At 36.4% G+C, this 14241-nt stretch overlaps 1 protein-coding gene across 1 annotated transcript in view; it reads right to left on the bottom strand.

Moving 5' to 3' along the window:
- Nucleotides 1–14241, bottom strand: part of LOC127432627 (phosphatidylinositol transfer protein beta isoform-like) — a 28129-nt gene extending 13888 nt beyond the window's left edge. Inside the window, exons 1-5 of the mRNA XM_051683939.1 lie at nucleotides 14165–14241; nucleotides 8665–8695; nucleotides 3862–4007; nucleotides 3479–3570; nucleotides 56–454 (exon numbers count right to left, since the gene is read on the bottom strand). The gene's annotated coding sequence lies outside the window, so the exon portion shown is untranslated. The remainder of the gene's footprint in view (nucleotides 1–55; nucleotides 455–3478; nucleotides 3571–3861; nucleotides 4008–8664; nucleotides 8696–14164) is intronic.

Here is a 14241-nt window from a genome sequence, read left to right as displayed (position 1 = left end):
CACTTTCTGCTGGTCAAACACTAGTGGAACATGTTGATAATGTGCTGAACTTCACCTGTGGTTACTCTGCTAGGAGACCTGTGAAAACTTGAGGGGAACTGACTTCATACATCCACTAAAAATCACTGCGACATCAGCTGATTAAAAGTCAGAGCAACAATGGCTCAGAAAAGTGCAGTTAGTTCTGAGATATTCCAGCAGCATTTGAGCGCAAACACTATATTTTGTTATCTAATGCAATGACATTCAGACATTTGTAAGTGTCCAAATAGTTTTGGGGCCACTGTATCTTGCTCCACATCTGGCATCAAACAAATGTCTGATTACACACAAAAACAAGACAACAGCAACTTTTCCATTAAAGGCAAATCGCAGGCACTTCATAGTAAACGATCATGCACTGGTTATATTGATTACACAGGACAGCTAGTTTAAGATGTACTTACAGTCACAACTGAAGGGAATGGAGCAGCATGCAAAAATAAGAGAAGAAAAATAATCAGGTGACACAGACAACGTTTATATTTTCAACGTCAAAACAGACTGATACAAACAACTAGGGCTGAACGATTAATCGGAATAAAATCGCGATATGACCTGTGAGATTATCAAACCGCGAGGGCTGTGACTTAAATAAATAAATAAATAAATAGTCTGAATGCGCTGCCCACTCTGCTGTGCTTATGCGCGCAGCTGTTTTGTCTGTAGCATGTAGTGCTTTCTTAAATACATGTAAACAGGGTCAGTGTATTACACATGTGGTTTCAGAGCAGTTCTGTGCTCGATACACACACTATATGATGCTCTGAGTGACGAGTGCTAACGTGCGCTAAGGGCAATTTATCTAAAGCACTCCAGATGCACTTTAATTGGACATTTGCGTAATTTCACATACCTTTATGTTTGGCTGCTACAATTTAAAATACAAATCTAAAATAACCCCACGACACCAGCCTTTTGTGGACAGAAAGGGAGATGAGAGCATTTCACTGCATTAAAAGGCTTTTGTCAACTCAACTACAAACAACAGAAACTTCGCCAAAATAAGGATTTAACTGGACTGCATAGCAATGTTACGAGCAAGTTACGAAGTTTATATAGAATAAATTATTGAATAATAATAAAATAATACTATAACTCTATAACAGTTTCTTTTTTGGGGGGGGGGGGATTTTTCCCCTTTTTCACCCAAATTGGAATGCCCAATTCCCATTGCGCTTTTAAGTCCTCGTGGTCGCGTAGTGATTCGCCACAATCTGGGTGGCGGAGGATGAATCCCAGTTGCCTCCGCGTCTGAGACCTTTAACCCGCGCATCTTATCAGGAGACTTCACGCCATCCTCTGCGGCATCTGTGCTCAACAAACCACATTATAGTGACCACAAGGAGGTTACCCCATGTGACTCTACCCTCCCTAGCAACCGGGCCAATTTGGTTGCTTAGGAGACCTGGCTGGAGTCACTCAGCACACCCTGGGATTCAAACTAGCGAACTAGTGAACTCCAGGGGTGGTAGCCAGCATTTTTACCACTGAGCTACCCAGGCCTCTATAACAGTTTCTTAAAATGTTTTATTATTATTATTATTACAATATTTTAATAATCAAGCTGACAGATTTTCAAAAAATTTGATGAAAATTATTAAACGTTAGCTGACCCTTTCACAAATTGGACAAAAAATGTACACAGCCAACAGATGCAATGATTGTGATGGTTTTTTCCCCCTCTGTGTTTCACTTTTTATTGATTTATTTAGTTTGGTTCTTTTTAAGAGGGCTCAAGTGTGAATACCCTTTCTAGAAACACAGATGGAATCGTGGAATTCAATAATAAAAACAGAATTAACTACAAAACACAATGATGCGGAATTTGATATTTGGGATAAAATGAATGTAAACAGTAAATGCACAATTAATCAACTTAAAATCGTGATATGTCCTAGTGTGATGATTAAACCACAAAAGTCTGAGATTTAAACTAATATACAGTTTGCATGAGCTGCACACTTCAACCGTAAGTGAATGTGAAAAGCCACTGCTGAAACACTAACCGCATCAACATCACACGCGCTCTGTGTGTATTATTGACAAAGAACAGAGCACTTTATTCACTGTGAAGCCTGTAGCTCATGCAGACTATAAATTTATATAATTTAATCATAGCCTTTTGTGGTTTAATAAGCACATTAGCCCAACAAACTGTTTCCAGAGGTGAGAAGTGAAGTCATCAAAAACATCTGGTTTTCCGCCAAAACAAAAGCTCCATTTAATGCATGAAATTGAAATAAATGCAACAGAAATATATTACTTATAATTTTTTACAGTACTATTCTACTGTATAGTAAAATGTCATATTTAATGTAGTAGTAGTAATAATAATAATGAATCAATAATAATTACATTATATTTAAGCAATATCTCAAGGACGAGTTTCTTCACTGATAATCATGATAAAATGTGATTAAACTTTAAAACCCAGAATTCACAGAAAATAAAACGTTTTTGTCCAAATCGTTCAGCCCTAGAAACAACTCAAAACTCCAAGGCCCAAAACATATTCTACACAAGTACGTGAACATAAACACAAACAATTCTAGCTATGCAAGCTGGATTTCACGCAAACTTGCATTCCGAAATGTGTCGAAAACGCAATTCATAACATAATGAAAAAAAAACATTTTGTATTCTAAGCGTTGCCACAAGGGGCACTATAGCAGACATTAGCAAGAATTAAGGCCAAAGTACACTTCAGTTTTCAGTGTGTGGGAACATCTCGTGCACAACGCAACTAATTTTGTCATCAGCACAATGTTCATGTGTCTAGAAAATCATGGCTGCACACGGACAGTCCGCACATACTGTACTGATGACAAAATTTGTTGCTTGCAATGTGCACGAGATGTACAGACACAATCTTCTTTTTAGCCCGTTGTTGGTGCATACAACTGCTGTTGACTGCTAAAAGAGTATCACAAAATCGTAGCGTGCATGCACTGAACGCATCCTTTTGGGCCTACAGTCAAAAGTGAATACTCTGAAAGGATAAGCGCTTCACTGTGCGTGTGATGGAACGGTGCACAGAAAACGAAGAATATGTTAGCATTTAGTTAAACTGTTGTCAAGATGCTTGCTACATGAATACATGACATGAATAATAACGTTTAAATCGATCGGGGTATCGCCCCCTTGAGTAATAAGAGTTGTTACCACAAGTAACGTAAGAGTGCGTGTTATGCACTTGCAATGCGTCGGCCAAGCATTCGCGTCTGCATTTTGAGTACTTGCGTAGAGTATTTTTCAGGCCTAATGCTTTACAAAACAACACACAAAGTGAGAACTTTTGAAACAAAAACAATCTCAGCTATGTGTATGCATGACCATATCTGAGCCAATATGTAATGTATTACATATTGTCTAATGCATATGTAATAAAAATGTGATGGATTGTGTGGCATAGCATGTGAAATAGTGTTCCACTCACTCGTGCGGCAGTACGGATAAGCATTCCAGGCTTTTTCATGGAAAACTAAAGCCCCCTCTGGTGCGATCATCTTCACAAAGCCTGGCACTTTACTGAACAAACACAGAACAGAAGACAACTAAAGCAAAGCGCTTTGAGTACAAATTGTTTACAGCTTTAAGATGAACAGTTCGTCATCTAATGGGGTATTGCAAAACACTTGAGATGTGGCACATATGATAATGCTAAAATTGTAGGTAGTGTCAACTTCAAGAATTAAATATTATATTTTTGTGATTACAGAAAATTACAACACCCTCATGATGAAAAATTGCTTTAATAATAGCAAAGTTTGGCTTACTCAACTAAAGTATAAAAAGACATTGTTGTGCATATTTCCTTACCTCTTTAAGTGGTAGATTTTGTGTGTGTATTGTCCTTTCTCGCCCTCTTTCTCATAGGGTTCATTCTTCAGCACTTCAATACCCTCTCCGCCACCTGTCTCGTTTTTACTGGCCTCGGCCACTGAGAAGAGTTGCCCAACTTGATACTACAAAAGAGAAAATATAAAAATGGAGCTCTTTTTTAAGAAATAGTCCAGAAGATAGAAGGCTAATCAGCTGGAATAATAATAATTATATATATATATATATATATATATATATATATATATAATTAATCATATCATATTTATTGGATGAACATATTATTCATAAGGCAAATCAAGAATAGGACAGGAGTCATGGGACTTAACTTTATTCATCAGGAATTGATTGGATTGGTGAAAACTAGGATAAGAAATTACTGGTAAAAATATTTTTTTTTCCTGTTCATGCAGTCTTTTGTTACATCAATAGAAAATAATCTTCTCCATCTGAAATTACTTTTACTGCATATTAGTGAATGATTGCGCAACTAGGACTGGGTTTTGATACAGATTTCCTAATTTAATTTAGAGTCACAAGCTTCATTATATTCTGATTTCTATATATTTGGGTGCATTTTAGTTATTTTGCTAACAAATGAAAAATTATCTCTCAGTTAATGCTGTTCATTATACAGGGGACCTTCTAACTTGGTACGTAACATTTTTATTTTTTATTATTTATTCACATTTTAGCTTTTTTAAATGTACAAAACCCATGTATATATGCATGTGTATATACATTGTATATATACACAGTATTTGGCATGCATAAAACGGTATAAAGTTGATTTTCCACAACTCATGTTGTCTGGATTTCTATTTCACCTCAGTCAACACGCCACAGTATGGGTCAGCCTCACTGAGGTTAAGCTGTCAGGAGACATATAGCAAATTAATCACGCCCCTGTGTGACTTTCTCTTTTTGCCTCCTGAGGAACGAGCTGTTAGGAACCGTGAGTCATTGTTATTAGGGATTAAAACACATCTGATGAAGCAATTATAGGAGTGAACAGAGTGAAATTTAGAAGTGAAGAGAACCCCCGTGCTGAAGTTCATTCTTCGCATGCTGAGCGGAGCCTCTTTGCCCGCTAGGGTGAACACTACCGTGTCGGCTTCGGCTGTTGGAATTGGCATTACAATTTACAAGTGAGTATTCAACCAACATTATTTAATTTAGCAGTTGCCTTATTGTAGGCTTGTTGCGTTTCTGAGCTGGATATGCAAGTTTTATATATACATATATATATATATATATATATATATATATATATATATAAACAAACACACACAGTATATATACACTAGGGCTGCCCCTAATAGTCGACCAAACTTTAGTCTATGAGAAAAAATTATTTTTTTTTTTTTACAATAAAGAGGGATCATAAAAATTGCATTTTGTTTTTATTTAGTACAGCCCTGAAGAAGCTATATGACATAACAGATACTCACATACTGTATATTCCACAAGACAAAATAGTAACCGAATTTACACAAATGATCCCGTTCAAAAGTTTACATTTCATAGGTTCTTAATATGGTGTGTTGATTTCTCAGTGATCAATGAATGTTTGAGTAATAATTGGTCAGGAGTCACTGCTTTGTCCTGAGCATTGTTTACATTGTTTTGTTGTATATATATTTTTTTAATTGTTTTGGACTGTTTTGGTTTGTGAACGGCACAAGTTTCTATTGTAAACAATGACGCGATTCCTGACTCCTCCTCCATATGACCTTACCAACGAGCTTACGTCATCCCTCTCAAGAGCGCACGTCACAGAGATGTACGGAAGCGAACATTTGTAGTTAAAAAGTATATAAGTATTGTTTTGTTTCTAAAAATAATCAATCGTATGCGTTCAGAAGAATTTTATTTGTCGACTGGAGTCATGTGGATTATTTTGAAGCATCCAAAATATGCAATTTGGACCGTCAAAAAATGGAGGACATTCACTTGCATTGTTTAAAGGAGGAGGCCTGAAATGAAATCCTAAAAGTCTTAAATTCTGTTTTGATGAAGAAAGAAACTCAGATACATCTTGGATGGCCTGAGGGTGAGTAAATTACAAGCAAGTTTTAATTTTTGGGTGAACTATTCCTTTAATGCAATGACCTTATGAATTTAAGACTTGTTGCTCCGATTTAAGACCTTTTTAGGGCCTTAATTTGTGGAAGAATGAATTAAGACTTTTTAAGACCTTTTTAAGACCTGCTTAAACCCAGAGTCTATCCCTCACAGCCTCTTTGTCATTCCCGTTAAAAATCAAATATGGCGCTGCTGTGAATAAGGTCTATTAATGAGAGTAGAGTCACATAGCTTCTTTACCACATCTGTGCTATGTTTAAAGATGTGTATCGAAAAACAATATTTTAAGCCAAGCCCTACATTAGGGCTGGGTATCGCCAGCCACCTCACAATACGATACGTATTGCGATACACGTCACAATTCGCGATACATCACGATATCATGTTTCAATTTCGTTTTTAATTTGGGTATAGTTCAGTTATAATGTCCATTTTGCTTGCATACAGTATGAAAGAAATTCTCTTTCAGCTAATGCTGTTATTCATTATACAGGGAATCTTCTAACTTGTTAAATACAGACATATACATTTTATATTATCATTAGTTTTTCATTATAGCTTTTTTTTTTTAAATGTAGTCCATGTATTAGATCAATAAATATGGTGTTTTGAAATTGCATATTATATTGAATATGTACAGTATATTGTTACATGTTTGTTGTTTACATGCCTAATTTGTACTTTTTACAAGTATTTACTTAAATATGCAGAATAAATGGTACGTCTCTTTAAGACCTGTTGCAGGGACTATGGCAGTAGTGTTTGTTTGGTCGAATTGCTTCTTTACAGCATCCATGCTATGTGTGATTATAATTAAATATTTATTTAGTTGTTTTTGATAAATAACTGACTGTAGAGAACAGAAAGGATATTAAGAAACATTATTACAAACAACAAATGGTTTGCTTGGATCTAGTCTTTGGACTCACATTACACAAAAAGAGTCAAAGCTTTTACTCACAGCACGCAGTGAAAAGATCTCGGTGCTGAACTTCTATGCCACTACACCACTCAAACACTGGTGAGTAAAATCGAATAAACTACCAGCCAGTGGATAATCACTGATATTTTTTTGTAGCAAATGGGAAGTATTCACACATCTGATTGTTTGGGGATTGCAGATAGAAAGAAGTGATCTTGGCATTTTAAGAATCAACATTAGTATAGTAAAAATGAAGATTAAGTAGAAAATCTATTTTTTTTGCCCGTCCCTAGATCCAAACGTGAGAGAAACCGTGAATCCTGCAGGATCGGTTTGTTTCTTTCATGCCTCATAGAAGGGTCTCTGACTGCACTGAAAACATCACGATATATCACGATACATGGATCCAAGTATCGATACAATATCGTGAGAAAAAGTATAGCAATATATCGATATTTGATTGTATCATCAACACAGCCCTACCCACATGCAACCTTTTTTTATTTAAAGAAATGTGCATTGTGCACAATAAGACCAGGATTTTTTTTTTTTTTAAACAAATACAGTTCTGGTTTCTTTTTGCTTTTTTTCATCAAGCTTTTGGCCATGAGTAATTTAAATAATAAATCTGCTATGCTACTTCTGAATTTTTTTTTTTTTTTTGCTTGTTTGTACGTCTCCAAGGTATTAGGCTAAATAAAAACCAAGCTGTTCCCTCCCAAGTGCTTTAATTAACATGCATGGATACAAGACCCTATAGAATTCTTATAGGTAATACACTCATTGTCTTGAGCATTTAATAGCTTTCGTATAATTAAAATATGTCTCCTCCAGCAATTTCAGTTAAAGACAAAGCTCTGCATTGTGTGACTGATTGATGCCACAAGCGTCATTGCAAAACAACCTGCTTTACAAAAGAAGGGAAGTGCTGTATACATATATATGTATAGTTAATCTGCTTTGGAGAAGATAATCATGGTCTAATACACACATTTATTAAAATACATAAATCCGCTATTATAAGATTATTCATACCTGCTCTCAGAGAGCTACTTAACCTGCAGATTTTTGTTCCAGCACCTAAACTATTCAAAGTATTTAGGCTAGGTCTACTTGAACAATAAAGCCCAGTTTGTTGGTGCAGAGTTGGAATTAAACTCTACAGGAAGGTAGCTTTTTTGGTGCAAGAATGATAAACCCTGATGTAGAGTGTCTCTCTGCAAAACTTGTGTGTACTGCATCACTTCTAAACACAACAGCAATATGCAAAACTTAAACAATAGGCTGCCTGACAGCTGTCAGTTCAAAAGAGCTCTACAAACGTAGTCTCACTGCAGTGTGTGTTAAGCACTATGAATTGTCTGAATTCTAAATGAAAAATATCATAAGATGCCAATCAAGCGATCATCAAGGTTACACCTTTCCAAAGAACATGAAACTCAAATGTTCCCCGAGGGCGACCGTGTTCTACATGCATTACATGCTTTGTCTTGTCCTTGGTTTTCTGATCAAACCTCCGGTGTGCCAGAAGATTTCAAAGCAATAAAGGATGTCACGTGAGGCTGTTACTGTGCTCAACTCCAAGGAAACATCAGTTTGAAGAGGTGAAAACAGACTCTTCAGATACTGCTATGGAATTAATATCCCGTCAGCATTATATTAAAAAACAGGAAATGGGGGGTCTTGGCTAGTTTCAACAAGACAAAGTGATGCTGTGCATTTGCAATCAATTTTTAACTTGTCCAGACAAGTGTAGAGGAAAAACCAGTACTCACCTCTTCCACTGAGCATGGCAAGACCACACGGCTGTAAAATGAAACAAAGAATCAATTACAAAACAAACTCAAGACTCAGGACTTTTAATACCACCATTGCAACGATCACTCAAAATATTAATAAACGAACATACAAGCATGTTGCTCAAACAACAATCTAGTTATTTTCCCAACAATCCCAAGTACTTTTTTTAGAGGTCACCCTATGTTTTTATTTTTTCCAATAAAATATGGCAATAGTATGGTGCCCATGAATGGACATATTCGGTTCGATTAAGTTTGTCATGGCCACGTCATATTAACTCATGGGAATGTGATCATATGTTGTGGCCACTAGATAATATGTCAAGGGAACGAGATCATTTTCACGAGAAAAAGATGGCGTTCCATCAACATACAAAATCGTGGCCACGAGAAAATAATGTTTTTTTACATTGATGTAAAGAGCTAAATAAAGACCTATGACCGCATCATGGAAAAATAACACAAAAGGAAATTATTAATGAAATAACACTTTATTTTGAATTATAAATGACATACAAAGACATGATTTATAAATATATATATATATATATATATATTGACCTATAAATGGCATAGCCCACAAAGCGTGGTCGCTGGAGTTAAAGACATGCTTAAATGAAAGCCATCTAAAACACATTCTAAACGTTATGGCCTTTGCAGACGAAAATGTGCAAGTTTGAATAAAACTGTCGGATTTATCATGTATCTTTAAATGATCACGGACACCTATGGATAAGGCTGGATGCACACAAAATGTTTGGAAAAATGCAATACATGCAAGAAAAGATGATGTTTGATTCATTTTAAAAGAGTTTGACCAGGACAGTTCAATAATAGGCTATGTATTTCATTCAAAATGCATCCAAATCCATGTATTTTTACCATATTTATTGTATAGCCTATATGTGTAACAATATTTTTGTTTTGCAGATGGAAATGCCTTGTTGATGAGAGAGGTCAGAGAATGGCCAGACTGGTTTGAACTGACAAAGTCTATGGTAACTCAGATAACCACTCTGTACAATTGTGGTGAGAAGAATATCATCTCAGAATGCTGTTCTGAGATGCGGGTTGGCGCTGTTTTGGCGGCACGAGGGGTATCTACACAATATTAGGCAGACGGTTTTAATGTTTTTAATGTTGTGGCTGATCGCTGCATACAGTCCTGTGAAAAAGTACTGCCCCCCCGATTTCTTCTGTTATCTCATACTAAAAACTGTTTCAAAAAAATCTAACAAAATCTAACATAAAACAAAGGCAATCTGAGTAAACACAAAATACAGTTTTTAAATGATCATGTTATTTATTGAAGCAAAAAATGTATCCAATACAAGCTGGGCCTGCGTAAAAACGTATTTGCTCCTTAGTTACTAAATCCCCAAATCTATGAAACTGCATTCATAATGGGGTTCAGCTGGACTAGACACACACCAGGCCTGATTACTGCCAGTCCTGTTCAATCAAATCAACACCTAAATAGAACTTTTTCAGCAGCATGAAGTTGGCTAAAAGGTCTCACCCAGTAGCACACTATGCCAAGGTCGAAAGAAATTCCAGAAATTATGAGGAAAAAGGTGACTGAAATACATCAGTCTGGGAAGGGTTACAAAGCTATTTCAAAGGCTCTGGGACTCCAGAGAACCACAGTGAGAGCCATTATCTCCAAATGGAGAAAACTTGGCACAGTAGTGAACCTTCCCAGAAGTGACCGACCTTCCAAAATTCCTCCAAGAGCACAGCGACGACTCATCCAGGAAGTCACAAAAAAGCCAAGGACAGCATCCGAGAAACTGCAGGCCTCTCTCTTGCATCAATAAAGGTCACTGTTCATGACTCCACTATCAGAAAGACACTGGGCAAAAATGCCATCCATGGAAGAGTGGCGAGGTTTTCATGATTTTCAGAAAGCAAATGATAAACACACAATTTAACGATGGCTAATGATAAATTGTGTACACAACATTAACTGAAAATTAACTACAAATATTGCAACGATAATCTCATAAATGGCCAAATATTGGCCTGATAAATATTTCTAGGTATTACTACTCAATTGATATTCTAAACAACTGTTTAAGTTAACTGCTCATCTTAGAAGCTCTATGGGAGTTTGATGGACATATCATGATGACACATTAACACTTAATAACTAACATTAGGGTTGTAATGGTTTATCGTGGAATGATACATTGCAGTTCAAAAATACGACGATGCGTATCATGGAGATTGAATTTTTTTTTAGTGTTTATTCTATCCAGTACACATGACATCCTATGCCTACTTAATGCAGGAATACAAATGGAAATCACTTCATTGTACACAAGGAGCTCTAAAATACAATTGCACACTAGCAGCCATAGGTGTTGTACAATGAGTTTGACTGAAACGTGAAAGTAATACATGGAGCATCATGAGCGGGGGAGATACGCACCTTTTCAGTGTGATGCATCGAATGTCCGTTTGACTGCTCGAGAGAAAATGAAAGTGTACAGAGGTTTAATGAGAGTGCCATATTAATCTACTATATATAATGCTGAATATTATGTATAATAATGCTATGGGGGAATATAATCCTAATGTCAAATGTCATGTCTGATTTGATTTCATCAGTAAATTATTATTTACATTTACATTTATGCATTTGGCAGATGCTTTTATCCAAAGTGACTTACAGTGCCCTTATTACAGGGACAATCCCCCTGGAGCAACCTGGAGTTAAGTGCCTTGCTCAAGGACACAATGGTGGTTGCTGTGGGGATTGAACCAGCAACCTTCTGATGACCAGTTATGTGCTTTAGCCCACTACGCCCACTAAGCATGCACTTCCATTGAATATGTATTTTTGAAAATAATATTTAGATGTAATCAGAGACAATATTATTTTAGAAAAATACAATTTTAATTTTAAATATTCTAAATGTATGTAATCAGTGACAGTGTGTAAGCAGCATGTTTATAACATAATTCTGTATTCTCAGTAAGCAGAATTATTGCCTAATAGTTCCATTTGGTGTCACTGTCACCATTGCCCTGTTCTGGGCTGATTTTTAGTCCCAGTACATCGCTGATGGATCATTTAGCACTTTTAAGAACAGAACTTTTACCTTAATTTTAAAGGAAAGGAACTGTTTTGCATATGTCTTTAAAGAAATAACAATAATAATAATAAAAAACAACAACTTTCAATCGTAACTTTTCTTGATTCAGGCTTAGTTTAAAGAATCGTGAACCGAACCGTGAGTTCAGAATCTTGAACCGAATCTTGAGATGAGTGAATCGTTACTCACAACCCTAACTAACATGCTAACATAACTACTCAAGTCAAGTGTTATCGTAATGATAAAAATTTCAGGTGTACAAGGCAGATCAATCTCTTCTACTCTTTGTAACAGATATGATTATCCCTCTTTTCTAAGTGGATATAACATCAAATCAAAGTCAAAATCCTGCAAGCAAAGGAAGTCAATTGACAAACACTGCAGAAACATGATGATCTCTGTAATAACATCCACGTCAACAGTTAACACTTAATCTGGAAGGAAAACCTACAATGGTTTCTGTATTGCTCAACATTTCCTCAAAGCAGAAACTCCCCCGAAAACCTCAAGAGGCTGAAATGCTCTCTGAGCCGCAGTGTGACTCAGAAACTAGGAGGTATCACAACAGGAGTTGTCTTCCTATTTAGTGAACTCGATCACTCAAACCTGGTAGAATGACTCCTGAAAGTCACTGATGAAAGTCAGAATTTAAAGGGACAGTTCTCAATAGAGCACAATGGCAGCAAATGCACACCTGTTGCATTGCTGGAATTTGCATCCTCTTGCAAAACCTACAGGGTGTGACCCTTTGAACTTTCATCATGGGGACATAGCTAACAAATAAGAGCTGGATTTCATAAGACAATATGATGTGATAAAATGATCTAGATCTGATCTCTCACTCAGATTAAATGGCTACACAGCAACTGTTTTCACGCATGCAATGTCCTGTGCCTATGATGAGAGCCTAATCAAAGTGTGATACCAACATCCCATGAGAATAGAAAGACAAAACCTGAAAGGAGACAAGAAAAGCTTGGAGTTGAGTGATCGCAGGCACCTATACATCACTGTCACCACTGCCATGAATGCTCAAGCCTATGCTACACCATTCAGAGAAAGTCTAAATCAGACAATGTCTAAAAATAACCAAGTAACCAAAGTCACACAAGTGAATATAATTAGCTTAAGCAGTTAACAAGGGGAGCTAACTCGTTATGTCAAACCAGAGAGCAATTTATCTCAGTTTAACAGTGATTAACCCTTGTGTGTTAATAAAAAAAGTTAGTCAGAGGTCCTTAGAGTACAAAAATGTCCAAGTCAAAAAACTGCCATAATAATATTATATATGAATATTATTTTCCACTTTCAATTAGTTAATTTTTTTAACCAACATCAGTCCTGACCATAACTACCAAATCTTCATTCATTTTCAGGATTTTAACCCTTTAAATGCCAGTTTGTTTACATAATGCCACTCTTGTTTTTTTTACACACACACACACACACACAAATTTCTCCATACACGCATACAAAACACACTCTGACATCCATAGACACACCCACAATTTTAACTGCATCATTTATTCAATTGGCCTGCAGGGCTCTATAATACAGCAAACAGAAAATAGGGAAAAAGCATGTATTTGCTCCATAAGCTAGACATGAGAAAAATGGCGCCATCTGGTGGAAAATATAAACAAATAACAAGACTGCCCTTCTGTCCTCTCTAAAACATACGGAATGAAAGCATAATATAGAATTCATGATTTTATGCTTTTATGGCACTGGGATCAAATACTGCAGTTTTAATGGGTTTCAATGGGGACATTTTTGTCCTGAAGGTCCTGAGTGTAACTATTTTGTGTACACAGTGTATTATAGATGTATTATAGGAACTGAGGTTGAAATATCAAAATTCCCCCCAAAGTACACACCTTTGGCAAAATGTATGCCACTGGCATTAACAGCCAAAATGATCGAAAAAAACAAAAATGAAAAAGACAAAAATGTCCCGAAAGTCACAAGGTTAAACACTTATAGACACTATTCAGCATCATCAAATGAGAGAAACTGTCAGTGACATGTACAAAAACATACGGAACCAAAGAGGCTGAAAGTTTATTAATAGAGCTTTAAAATCTAACTATACTCTAGTTTCACAACCCTAAAGGAACGGGAATTTATATCTTAACTAATCCTAAAGCTAATTCAATGGAATCAAATACGAAGTATTTATAATAGCACACGTGCTAACGCGTTCCCTATTGAAAGTGGATTGTGACTGGGGCTAAAACTGGGCCTCGCGCACTTACCGGCCGCGAGACTGCCCTTCCGTCCTCTCTAAAAGTACTCGCGAATCATCGAGAACACATTTGGTAGGTGTTAGAAAGCAGTAAGTGAAATGTTACGAGCATAAAAGGTGTACTTCCACTTACTATTCCTTGATGAGCACCATCTTCTTTCCACCGGTAACGGCTGTGCTCGGCCCTGCCGACGTCACTGCTGATGTCAC

Source organism: Myxocyprinus asiaticus, chromosome 42 (assembly GCF_019703515.2).
Source record: "Myxocyprinus asiaticus isolate MX2 ecotype Aquarium Trade chromosome 42, UBuf_Myxa_2, whole genome shotgun sequence".
NCBI lineage: Eukaryota > Metazoa > Chordata > Actinopteri > Cypriniformes > Catostomidae > Myxocyprinus > Myxocyprinus asiaticus.
Note: the sequence above shows the minus strand (reverse complement) of the source record. Positions and strands in the feature narration are given on the sequence as shown.